The following is a 13,922-nucleotide window of genomic DNA, read 5'->3' on the forward strand; positions in this document are numbered from 1 at the left end:
CTACATATTTGCTATTCTTCAACTTTTATTAAACAAACGTTTTTTTAGGATTTTGAATTTGCCTAGTTTACATTCTGAGTAGATCGTTTTCAGGATTACCAACATTAACGCTGAAAGAACTGTACACTCAGATCTCCTTAACATCCAGTGTCCCTGAACATCGTGATTTGGAGAGTGTTGGACTGGGGTGTACATAGTTAAAAATCACACAATACCTACCTCACAACCACCTGATGAAGGAGCATCGCTCTGAAAGCTAGTGCTTCCAATTAAATCTGTTGGACTATAACCTGGTGTTGTGTGATTTTTAACACTGAACGTTGATCATTGCTGTTGTCTGACCCTAATAGCTATCAATGCTGCCCTCTGGTGCCTCTTTGAGATGTTGCAGCACATTCTGCCAAAACAGAATGTTGCAGTTCAACATAGAAACTGTCCGGGTCCATACAGGCCCTTGAGTTTACTCAATCACTCAGCTAGTGACCAAACATATCCCATCACTGCCTTGGCTCTGTGTCCATCTTGGCCACTGCTTATGTCCTTTACTGCTCCAGAGATGTGTTTCTTATGTAACCAAGTAAGGAGCAGCTTAAAAGGAAAGAGAGAGACAAGAGGAAATGCAGAGATCTTTTGGGATGGAATTCCAAAGGAAGCCAATTGGGAATGTTCCAGAACTGGGGGGAGATTGGGAAGAAGATGGATAGCCCCAGAAAGCTGACATGTTTTGAGATAGGTTAACATTATAGACTCCCTACAGTGAGCAAACAGGTCTTTTGACCCATTGAGTCCGCCCGCATCCGACTCCTCTACCCTATCCCTGCATTTCACATGGCTAGCTCACCTAGCCTGCACATCCCTGAACACAATGGGACAAGTTAGCATTGTCAATCCACCCTAACCTGCACATCGCTGAACACTATGGGACAAGTTAGCATGGCCAATCCACCCTAACCTGCACATCCCTGAACATTATGGGACAAGTTAGCATTGTCAATCCACCCTAACCTGCACATCGCTGAACACTATGGGACAATTTAGCATTGTCAATCCACCCTAACCTGCACATCGCTGAACACTATGGGACAAGTTAGCATTGCCAATCCACCCTAACCTGCACATCGCTGAACACTATGGGACAATTTAGCATGGTCAATCCACCCTAACCTGCACATCCCTGAACACTATGGGACAATTTAGCATGGCCAATCCACCCTAACCTACACATCCCTGAACATTATGGGACAATTTAGCATGGTCAATCCACCCTAACCTGCACATCCCTGAACATTATGGGACAATTTAGCATGGCCAATCCACCCTAACCTGCACATCGCTGAACACTATGGGACAATTTAGCATGGCCAATCCACCCTAACCTGCACATCCCTGAACATTATGAGACAATTTAGCATGGTCAATCCACCCTAACCTGCACATCCCTGAACACTATGGGACAATTTAGCATGGCCAATCCACCCTAACCTGCACATCCCTGAACATTATGGGACAATTTAGCATGGTCAATCCACCCTAACCTGCACATCCCTGAACATTATGGGACAATTTAGCATGGCCAATCCACCCTAACCTGCACATCCCTGGGCACTATGGGACAATGTAGTGTGGGAGAAAGTGAGGACTGCAGATGCTGGAGATCAGGAATGAAGAAGGACTCATACCCGAAACGTCGACTCTCCTGCTCCTTGGATGCTGCCTGACCTGCTGCGCTTTTCCAGCAACACATTTTCAGCAACAATGCCGTGTGGCCATCCACCCAAACTGTACACGTTTGGATTGAGGGAGGAAACCGGAGCACCCAGAGGAAACCCATGCAGACATGGGGAGAATGCACAAACTCCACACAGACAGTCGCCCGAGGCTGGAATCAAACCCAGACGCCTGGTGCCAGGAGGCAGCAGTGCTAACCACTGATCTTCACCAATGCTCTGGGCTCTATGTTGCTTGAATGAAGCTTAAGTAAGATAAACTCCATCTGTTTAATTCTGCAGGTTGCTGATTGAATAGATTGCACCAGACCATGTCTTACTCTGTCATGAAATGCTTCTCCAAGTGCAAAGTTAAAAATCACACAACACCAGGTTATAGTCCAACAGGTTTAATTGGAAACACATTAGCTTTTTAACCTGTTGGACTATAACCTGGTGTTGTGTAATTTTTAACTTTGTACACCCCAGTCCAACACCTGCATCTCCAAACCATGACTACTATCTTCTCCAAGTGCAGCTGAGAAAGTTCTCCCTCCTGTAACACTCCAATCATTCCTAGCTCGAATATATAACATATCAATGTGGGGATTGACCTACGCCTGTTCCGATTTTCTATGTGGAGAAAGTGAGCACTGCAGATACTGGCGATCAGAGTCGAGAGTGTGGTGCTGGAAAAGCACAGCCGGTCAGGCAGCATCCGAGGAGCAGGAGAGTCGACGTTTCTCCAGTTTTGTCATCTCCCCTCCCCCCACCTTATCCTAGATCCAACCCTTCAACTCTCGACCTGTCCTACTTGTCCATCTTCCTTCCCACCTATCTGCTACACCCTCCCCATCAACCTATCGCCATCAGCTCCATCCACCTACTGCATTCTCAGCTACCTTCCCCCCAGCCCCAAACCACCCCCCCCCCCCCCATTGATCTCTCAGCCCCTTTGGCCCCGACCCACATTCCTGATAAGAGCTAATGCCTGTAACGTTGTTTCTCCTGCCCTTCAGGCGCTGTCTGACCTGCTGTGTTTTTCCAGCACTACACTTTTTTGACCCTATTTTCAGTGCGTCTTAAGCATGGCATTGTATTAGTGCGTGATTAACCAACACCCATTTCTCGTATTGGGACCAGTATATTTATTCTGCTGTGTCTGCTCTGTTGAATTATGCATCAGTATGTGGGTAACTTTGTAACTGGTCAATGCTCCTTAAAGCATTGACAGCAACTCTTAAAGGCAAGGGGCATTATGGCTATTCAGACTGTCTTCAGGTGTCAGTGCCAGGCCGTGACACTCTGAACCAGCCCCTGGTTTTCTTGACAACATCGTACAGGAGGTCGTGACACAAGGTGTTGGGGGAAAATCAGACACCCTGTACCTGGAGGGTTTGGAAAATACTCCAGATGTAAGACCAGGACTATAAAACAGAATACTGCAGATACTGGAGATCTGATACATAGCGGGAGAAACTTAGCAGGACTGGCAGCACCCGAATTAACGTTTCAGGTCTGGAGACTCTTTGTCAGAACTGTGAGCAGCTGGGAGTGAGTGGTAATGATGCTGCAGGTGAAGTGGGGAAGTTCAGGAGGGGTAAGGGGAGAGAACAAGAACAGAACACAAAGAACAATACAGCACAGGAACAGGCCCTTTGGCCCTCCCAGCCTGTGCTGACGCATTTTGCCCTTCCATCCTAAAACTGGCTTTACTTGCAGGATCCGTATCGCTCTACTCCCTTCCTATCCATGTTTTTGGATAGTAACTGGAAGCTGTGGGAACAAACAGTGGCGGAGATCATTGCTAGCAGAGTCGCACTAAAGAAGCTCACTGCAGTGTGGGAGAGAGCTCGATGCTGTGACAGAAGCAATCATGGTGAGTACATTTATCTGCAAATGTATAATCCTGTCAACCACAGCCTCTAGCTCTGCACCCACATCATCCACTTATAGACGACCTCCATCTGTCAGCATTCAACCCAAACACTGACATGCTTCATCTCCTGTTGATACATTGCAAACGCTCTTATCTCATGACACCCACATCAGTTCTGGGGAACGTGCTTAGCATGAATAGGAAGGCTTTGGAGGGATTTATTGGGCCAAATGCTTGGCAAATGGGACTAGATTCGGTTGGGATATCTAGTCGGCATGGACAAGTTGGACCGAAGGGTCTGTTTCCATGCTGTACATCTCTATGACTCTATGTGGAATCGTTAGTGAATGGGAGGGATGTGCTGGAAAATACTGTGACCGCTTATGAAATATTCAACCACCAGGGAGTGGGGGGGGGTATTTTCTTGTCCTTTATTTCCTCCTGTTGTACCTCCTCCTTTTTTTTGTACTTCTCAGTTTTTTGCCTGACTGGGTGTTCCCAGGGACCATCACCCTTGTTGTGTTTGTTTTGGGTTATTATTGTCACATGTACCCAGGGACAGTGAAAAGTTGTGTTCTGTGTCCAGTACAGGCACACCATACCGTACAAAGTGTGTTAGGGTAATAGACCACAGCGAGGAATACAATGTTACGGGTGCAGAGAAGGTGCATAAAGCCTGAGATCAACATTAAATTTAAAATTTAAGGGGTCCATTCAGAAGTCTGGGCAGGGCAGAACAGAAACTGTTCTTGAATATATTTATACGTACATCCAACAGAAGAGGTTGGAAGAGATTATAACCGGGGTGGGAGAGGTCCTTGATGATGTCAGGAGAAAGTGAGGACTGCAGATGCTGGAGATCAGAGTCGAGAGTGTGTTGCTGGAAAAGCACAGCAGGTCAGACAGCATCCGAGGAGCAGGAGAATCAATGTTTCAGGCAAAAGCCCTCCATCAGGAATGAGGCTGGGAGCCTCAGGGGTGGTGTGATAAATGGGATGGAGGGGTGGGGCTGAGGGGAAGGTAGCTGAGTGTGCGATGGGCGGATGGAGGTGAAGGTAAAGGTGATAGGTCGGTGGGGAGGGTGGAGTGGAGAGGTGGGAAGGAAGATGGACTTGTAGGACAGGTCATGGGGGCGGTGCTGAGCTGCTAAGATGGGGGGGGGGAAGGGGAAATGAGTAAACCGGTGAAGTTCACATTGATGCCATGGGGTTGAAGGGTCCTGAGGCGGAAGATGAGGCGTTCTTCCTCTAGGTGTCAGGTGGTGAGGGAGCGGCGGTGAAGGAGGCCCAGGACCTCCATGTTCTCGGCAGAGTGGGAGGGGGAGTTGAAATATTGGGCCACGGGGCGGTGTGGTTGATTGGTGCAGGTGTTCCAGTGAAGTTCCCTGAAGCGCTCTGCGAGGAGTCATCCAGTTACCCCAATGTAAAGGAGACCACATTGGGAGCAACGGATACAATAAATGACATTGGTGATGTGCAGGTAAAACTTTGATGGATGCGGAAGGCTCCTTTGGGGCCTTGGATGGAGGTGAGGGAGGTGGTGTGGGTGCAGGTTTTGCAATTCCTGCGGTGGCAGGGGAAGGTGCCAGGACAGGAGGGTATGTTGTTGGAGGGCGTTGACCTGACCAGGTAGTCACGGAGGGAAAGGTCTTTATGGAAAATGGATAGGGGTGAGGATGGAAATATATCCCTGGTGGTGGAGTCCATTTGGAGGTGGAGGATGATAATAGATGTACACAGATGTTGGTGGCATGGAAGGTGAGGATTGGGGAAATGGGGGGGGGGAGCGATTCTTGTTGTGGTTGGAGGGGTGTGGGGTTTGAGGGCGGAGGTATGAGATGCGCTGGAGGGCATCATTGACCATGTGGGAGGGGCAACTGCAGTCTTTAAAGAAGGAGGTCATCTGGTGTGTTCTGTGGTGGAACTGCTCCTCCTGGAAGCAGATGCGGCAGAGGCGGAGGAATTGGGTAAAAGGGATAGCATTTTTGCAGGAGGTAGGGTGTGAGGAAGTGTAATCCAGGCAACTGTGGGAGTCGGTGGGTTTGTAGGAAATGTCAGTGTTGAGTTGGTCATTGTTGATGGAGATGGAGAGGTCCAGGAAGGGGAGGGAGGTGTCAGAGATGGTCCAGATGAATTTAAGGTCGGGGTGGAATGTGTTGGTGAAGTTGTTGAACTGCTCAACCTCCTCACGGGAGCACGAGGTGGTGCCGATGCAGTCATCAACGTAACGGAGGAAGAGGTGGGGAGTGGTGCCGGTGTAACTACAGAAGATAGACTGTTCCACATCAGGTTATTCAGATCATGTGTGAACCTTGGTTAGTTCGCATTATGGAATAGGCTATGCAATTCTGGTAATTTTATTAAATAGGTATAGAGGTTTTCCTCTTTTTAATTATCATTATCAACATCCTAGGAGTCACCATTGACCAAAAACTCAACTGGACTCAATCTTAGATAAACACTGAGCACAAGAGTTGGTCAGAGGGGAGGAATCCTACAGCGAGTAATTCACCTCCTGACTCCCCAAAGCCTGTCCACCATCGACAAGGCACAAGGCAGCAGTGGGATGGAATACTCCCCACTTGCCTGGATGGGTGCAGCTCCAACAACACTCACAAACCTCGACACCATCCAGGACAAAGCAGCCCCAGCTTGATTGGCACCACATGCACAAGCATCCACTCCCTCCACCCCTGATGCTCAGTAGCAGCAGTGTGTACTATCTACAAGACGCACTGCAGAAATTCACCAAAGATCCTCAGAGAATACCTTGCAAACCTTGCAAAATTGTGCTTCTAATTAAACCTGTTGGACTATAACCTGGTGTTGTGTGATTTTTAACTTTGTACACCCCTGATGAAGGGCTTATGCCCGAAACGTCAAATTTCCTGTTCCTTGGATGCTGCCTGACCTGCTGCGCTTTTTCAGCAACACATTTTCAGCTCTGATACTCCAGCATCTGCAGACCTCACTTTCTCCTCGAAGACACCCCAGTCCAACACTGGCATCCCCAAATCTTGCAAACCCAGGACCACTTCCATCTAGAAGGACAAAGGAAGCAGATACATGGGAACACCACCGCTTGCTAGTTTCCCTCCACTCCCCATCCTGACTTGGAAATACATCGCCGTTCCTTCAGTGTCACTGGGTCAAATCCTGGAATTCCCTCCCTGAGGGCATTGTGGGTCTAACTACAGTGAGTTCAAGAAAGTAGCTCAAAACTAACTTCTCAACTTGAGGGGGAGAGGCAATAAATGCTGGTGAACTAGCAATACCCACATCCCGTGAACGAATTTAAAAAATGGAAACTTCTCAATCTCTAGTTACACATTGGGCAGATGAAGCACATTGTAAGGTCTACACTTAATTGTTCATCTGGCCTGCCACATGGGCTATGATATGCTACTCCCCACTAGGCCTGACTGACCTCCTGCTATTACTATCTGTCGCACAATTATTAGATTGATTGAAAGATTTATAAGCGGCCTGTTTGACCGTGTTACATCGTTTTTTAAGTCATCACATCCAGAGGTGGGACTCAATCCAACCTCTCCTGACTCAGAGGCAAGGACGCTACCCACAAGCCACCTTGAGAGGCACGGGAGAGAATGCAAAAGGTACTGACAAAGGTGACATCGAAAATGTGGAGGGACACATACCAAGGAGGGGAGAATGAACACCCTGGGTCTCTCTCCTCGTGGGTAGGAACGTGGATATCAACATAGAGATTATGAAACAGCTTCTTCTGTCAGAGTAGACATAGAGGAAATGTGAGTCATGGAAAATCTAGAAGACATCAACAAAAAAAAAATTGGCCAAGTGACCACAATGGAGGATTCAGAAGAAATGACTTCCTCAAGAGAAGGGTAAAAATGTGGAAGTCGCTACCACAAGGAGTGGTTGAGCAGGAAGGCGTCTAACAGGAAGTTAGATAAGTACTGGAGAAGGAGGCAGAGAATTATGATGCCAACATTGGATGGCCAGCTTGTGTTGCTTGGACCTAATGGTCTGTTGTTGTTTGCGTCCTGTGTATTCCAAAGTGATAAATATCCTTCAAGGGTGAACCTAGTGCTCCAGGGGCATTGTGAGGGCAAACACAAGAACAGCTGAACAAGAGGAGAAAGGTCACTGGGTTTTATCAGATCTCGGAACAACTTGGGAGGTATGACTCAGTGACAAGAAGCTAGTGTGGAAACCACCAAGAGACATACGTTTCTACTGAAGATGGATCCTTATCAAAGATACTTCAGAACAACATGTTTCTAACAGATTTGTACAGAGCTGTGAGAGGTCTTGTCATGAACAGGAGGACTCCCTAATTGTGGATTTTATTCCCTCATGTCAAGCTGTAGTGGCAGCCCAGCGTGGTATCCTGAGGCCTGTAGCATGAGAGTAATGTTTCATTCCCAGGCCCCCAAGTACAGTTCTTGTTGAGAATGTCAGTGACCTTCACTGAGGTCACGCTGCTGTCTGTGGGACATTGCAGTCTGTTACAAAGTGGTTACCCTCCCAATGGAGACCACACTTCACATTGAACATAGAACAGTACAGTACAGGCCCTTCAGCCCTTGATGTTGTGCCGACCTTTTATCCTACTCTAAGCTTAAACTAGCCTACATACCTTTCATTTTACTATCATCCACTTGCCTATCTACTGGTCACCAAGCTCCAGGCTGAATACTTTCCATCTACCACCACCCTCTGTTTTCTATGAGCCAGCCAATCCTGTATTCAGACAGCCAAATTTCCCTGTATCCCATGCCTCCTTACTTTCTGGATGAGCCTACCATGTGGAACCTTATCAAACACCTTGCTAAAGTCCATATACACCACAACCATCGCTCCACCTTCATCAATGCGTTTTGTCACATCTGGCTGTTCAGGGTTTCCTTCAGCCCTGAGATTGTATCAGTGCAACTTCTGCCATCCTTTCAGCGCCGAGTAAATGTCATTATTAGTGTTTCCGAACGGCATTGTGGGTCTTTCCTGGCTGTTAAAGCACACAGATAAATTGCTAACTTGACCAAATGGCAAGGGATGCTGGGTACATTGGTCAAGTAAAACCTTGAAATCACAAAAGCCCACACACCAGACACAGTGCAAACGCAGTAGCCGGGCGTAATGACACTAGCATAATGTAAAAGGCAACAGTTTTCCCAGACAGACATACCCCAAACAATTTATCCACTAAAAAAAGGAAGGCCCAGACAGAAAGGCCCCATCCTCCTGCTGCACAAAGAAACTAACAGTAAAAGCATACCATCTAAATGATTGACAACGTGTCAAACTATTAACTGTATCGCACTGATTGGCCAGAACTATAGAAGGTTCCAGAAAACCATCTAAAGGGTAGAAAAACACAGTTGACCTGCAGATCTCTCTCTTGAAATCTTCTAAGAGGGACCAGAACGGCAAGAGGCAGAGACCAACTGACAATCCAGAGAGAGAGGGAAAGGAAGCAGTTCAGCAGACCCAGAGACAGAGCCACAGACAGAGAGGGAGAGAGAGAGAGAGAGAGAGAGAGAGAGAGAGAGAGAGAGAGAGAGAGCAACTGTGTAAATCTACAGGAGACGTAGGAAGTATGGTTACCTTAAGGGGCCAAGTAAGGGTATGTTTGATACTAAAGATTATTGTAACTTTATTCCTAATAAAGTTGGGACTGGTTGCTGATTTAACCCCGGTTCGGTATTGTGGGACGTCTGGGAAAATTCGTTCATAACATTCCACTCTGAGTTTTCCAACTTGAGACTGGACAACACCGGTCTTTGCAAGACAAGGTGCCAGCCCACAGCAGTTTCCGGAAAGTGCCCAAGGAAGCTGAGATGCTCCGTTGCTAAGTAACCACCAACATTCCACAGTTACAGTTCACACCTGAGGCCTCTTTAACAAGGCCCTGGATGTGACACTCTAGTTGAAAATCACTGATAGTCAACATCTTCAGGAAACGAGGGAGAAATTGGGGAAGAGCTAAGAGCAGCGAGAAGGGGACATGAAAAGTCCTTAGTTGGTAGGATTAGGGAAAACCCAAAGGCTTTCTATAGGTATGTCAGGAATAAAAGGATGACTAGGGTAGGTATCGGTCCAGTCAAGGATAGTAGTGGGAAGTTGTGCGTGGAGGCGGAGGAGATTGGAAAGACACTAAACCTTCTTTGAGAAGGTGACTAAGGAAGTGGATGAGGGTAAAGCAGTAGATGTTGTGTATATGGATTTTAGTAAGGCGTTCGATAAGGTTCCCCATGGTAGGCTAATGCTAAAACTTCGGAGGTATGGCATTGAGGATACATTAGAGGTTTGGATTAGGAATTGGCTGGCTGGAAGGAGACAGAGGGTAGTAGTTGATGGATTATGTTCATCTTGGAGCGCAGTTACTAGCGGTGTACCACAAGGATCTGTTTTGGGACCATTGCTTTTTGTTATCTTTATAAATGATCTAGAGGAAGGACTTGAAAGCTGGGTAAGCAAGTTTGCGGATGACACAAAAGTCGGTGGAGTTGTGGATAGTGAGGAAGGAAGTGGTAGGTTACAGCGGGATATAGATAAGTTGCTGAGCTGGGCGGAAATGTGGCAAATGGAATTCAATGTAGCTAAGTGCGAAGTCGTTCACTTTGGTAGGAATAACAAGATGATGGATTACTGGGCTAATGGTAGGCTACTTGGTAGTGTGGATGAGCAGAGGGATCTTGGTGTCCATGTACACAGATCTCTGAAAGTTGCCACCCAGGTAAATAGTGCTGTGAGGAAGGCATATGGTGTACTGGGCTTTATTGGCAGAGGAATTGAGTTCCGGAGTCCTGAGGTCATGTTGCAGTTGTATAAGACTCTGGTGAGGCCTCATCTGGAGTATTGTGTGCAGTTTTGGTCGCCATACTATAGGAAGGATGTGGAAGCTTTAGAACGAGTGCAGAGGAGGTTTACCAGGATGTTGCCTGGAATGGTAGGAAAATCTTATGAGGAAAGGCTGAGGCACTTGGGGCTGTTCTCATTGGAGAAGAGAAGGTTTAGGGGAGATCTGATAGAAGTGTATAAGATGATTAGGGGTTTAGATAGGGTAGATACTAAGAACCTTTTACCGCTAATGGAGTCAGGTGTTACTAGGGGACATAGCTTTAAATTAAGGGGTGGTAGGTATAGGACAGATGTTAGGGGTAGATTCTTCACGCAGCGGGTTGTGAGTTCATGGAATGCCCTGCCCGTATCAGTGGTGAACTCTCCTTCTTTATGGTCATTTAAGCGGGCATTGGATAGGCATTTGGAAGTTATTGGGCTAGTATAGGTTAGGTAGGATTCGGTCGGCGCAACATCGAGGGCCGAAGGGCCTGTACTGCGCTGTATCCTTCTATGTTCTATGTTCTATGTAATACTCTTCGTCAGTATTCACTCAGGAACAGGACACTATTGCTGATGTGAATATTGAGTCACAAGTGATTAGAATGGATGGCCTTGAGGTATGTAGGGAAGAGGTCTGGGGAATACTGGAAAGGATGAAAATAGATGTCCCCTGGGCCTGATGGCATTTATCCTAGGATCCTCTGGGAAGCTAGGGAGGAGATAGCAGAGCCATTGGCCTTGATTTTTATGTCGTCATTGTCTACGGGAATAGTGCCAGAAGACTGGAGGATAGCGAATGTGGTCCCCTTGTTCAAGAAGGGGAGTAGGGATAGCCCGAGTAACTATAGGCCAGTGAGTCTCACTTCTGTTGTGGGCAAAGTTTTAGAGAGAATTGTAAGGGATAGGATTTATGAACATCTGGATAGGAATAATGTGATCAAGGATAGTCAGCATGGTTTTGTGAAGGGCAGGTCGTGCCTCGCAAACCTTATTGAGTTCTTTGAGAAGGTGACTAAGGAGGTGGACGAGGGTAAAGCAGTAGATGTGGTGTATATGGATTTTAGTAAGGCATTCGATAAGGTACCCCATGGTAGGCTAATGCAAAAACTACGGAGGTATGGCATTGAGGGTGCATTAGAGGTTTGGATTAGGAATTGGCTGGCTGGAAGGAGACAGAGGGTAGTAGTTGATGGAATAGGTTCATCTTGGAGTGCAGTTACTAGTGGTGTTCCACAAGGATCTGTTTTGGGACCATTGCTGTTTGTCATCTTTATAAATGATCTAGAGGAGGGGCCTGAAAGCTGGGTGAGCAAGTTTGCGGATGACACGAAAGTCGGTGGAGTTGTGGACAGCGAAGAAGGATGTAGCAGGTTACAGCGGGATATAGATAAGTTGCAGAGCTGGGCAGAAAGGTGGCAAATGGAGTTCAATGTAGCTAAGTGTGAAGTCATTCACTTTGGTAGGAGTAACAAGAAGATGGATTACTGGGCTAATGGTAGGCTACTTGGTAGTGTGTAAAAAATGAGGTCTGCAGATGCTGGAGATCACAGCTGCAAATGTGTTGCTGGTCAAAGCACAGCAGGCCAGGCAGCATCCCAGGAATAGAGAATTCGATGTTTCGAGCATAAGCCCTTCATCAGGAATAATAGTGTGGATGAGCAGAGGGATCTGTACACAGATCTCTGAAAGTTGCCACCCAGGTAAATAGTGCTGTGAGGAAGGCATATGGTGTACTGGGCTTTATTGGTAGAGGAATTGAGTTCCAGAGTCCTGAGGTCATGTTGCAGTTGTATAAGACTCTGGTGCGGCCTCATCTGGTGTATTGTGTGCAGTTTTGGTCGCTATACTATAGAAAGGATGTGGAGGCATTGGAACGAGTGCAAAGGAGGTTTACCAGGATGTTGCCTGGCATGGTAGGAAGATCGTATGAGGAAAGGCTGAGGCACTTGGGGCTGTTCTCATTGGAGAAAAGAAGGTTTAGGGGAGATTTGATAGAGATGTACAAGATGATTAGGGGTTTAGATAGGGTAGACACTGAGAACCTTTTTCTGTTAATGGAGTCAGCTGTTACTAGGGGACACAGCTTTAAATTAAGGGGTGGTAGGTATAGGACAGATGTTAGGGGTAGATTCTTTACTCAGCGGGTTGTGAGTTCATGGAATGCCCTGCCAGTAACAGTGGTGAACTCTCCCTCTTTATGGTCATTTAATTGGGCATTGGATAAGCATATGGAGGTCATTGGGCTAGTGTAGGTTAGGTAGACTTTGGTCGGCGCAACATCGAGGGCCGAAGGGCCTGTACTGCGCTGTATTTTTCTATGTTCTATGTTCTAATTTGAAACAAATAATAAAAGCAGATGAGGAAAATCTCGAATTAAAAACTAGTCTCAGTAATGGTGGCCATCAATGATTGTCATAAAAACCCATCTGGCTCATTAATGTCCTTTAAGGAAGGGAAATTTGCCACCTTTACTCAGTCTGGCCTTCATGTGACTCCAGACCTATGGCAATATGGTTGAGTCTCAATTGCCCTCTGAAATGGCAGGGCAAACCCACTCAGTTCAAGGGCAATTAGGGATGGGTGCTAAATGCCAGCCTTACCCCAATATCCACATCCCGTGAAATATCTTCTCTATTTTGTTTCTCACAACCTCAAAGTGCGCTTTTCAGTCATTTAAATCCTGTATTTTGTTTTGAAGGAGGGTCATATGAAACGTAGCAGCCCTGAGAGCAACAAACCCCCTAAGATCATCATGATCAGCTCAGCGATGTTGGTTGAGGGATCAATATTGCCAGGACACAAGGGAGAGTGTCTTTGCATCTTTCATGTGCAGCAGTTATGACAAGATAAGGTCACGATCACGTGAAAGACTGCACTGACTCTTCATGTTCAAGCTGATCTTACGGTCATGAGTCTGGAGCGGGATTTGAACCACAACTTTCAGAGACAAGACAATAATCAGCTGAGCTAAACAGTTGCACGGCCACCGACGTGGCGAACCACAGTTTATGATCTTCATCTCGAGTGATGATGTCTGCTGGCCATTTTACATTCTGCTAGTGTCCACAACTTCAGCAGCCAGACCTAAAGCACAGGGCATGAAAATAGCCAGGAGGTAGAGAGAAAGAGAGGAGGTTGCATCCGAAGTTGCATCTTTTATTCTAACAACACTGTGACAATTTGGTCATTTTAAAAGGTTTTATTTCATGCAATTTTCCCCTCAGTGCATGCAATTTTGTCTGGGGGTGGGGGGGTGGGGGGGAGGTGGAGAAAGGAGTCAGTACAGCATTTATCCCAAATTAATCACTTGGGGAGAGAGAAAGCTCACAACCTTTAAAAAGTGCTTGGATGGAAGCCCCTGCATTGACCAGCTGCAGGCTCTTTTTAAAAAGACTGAAACGTTTATTTTTTTTACTTCAGTTCTTATCTTTCTCACTGATACTATGAATCACTGTCAGGTAATGGAATTTTTGTTTTCTTTATCTCTGCATCTAAGGTTTGTGTCTGTGT

At 46.6% G+C, this 13,922-nt stretch overlaps 1 long non-coding RNA gene across 1 annotated transcript in view; it reads left to right on the forward strand.

Annotated features, from left to right (window-relative positions):
* LOC132835962 (uncharacterized) overlaps window positions 1-13,922 on the forward strand; it is a 134,454-nt gene that overhangs the window by 51,415 nt on the left and 69,117 nt on the right. The window contains exon 2 of the long non-coding RNA XR_009647315.1: window positions 3,429-3,585. This is a non-coding gene — a long non-coding RNA (uncharacterized LOC132835962). The remainder of the gene's footprint in view (window positions 1-3,428; window positions 3,586-13,922) is intronic.

Source organism: Hemiscyllium ocellatum, chromosome 45 (assembly GCF_020745735.1).
Source record: "Hemiscyllium ocellatum isolate sHemOce1 chromosome 45, sHemOce1.pat.X.cur, whole genome shotgun sequence".
Classification (NCBI taxonomy): Eukaryota; Metazoa; Chordata; class Chondrichthyes; order Orectolobiformes; family Hemiscylliidae; genus Hemiscyllium; species Hemiscyllium ocellatum.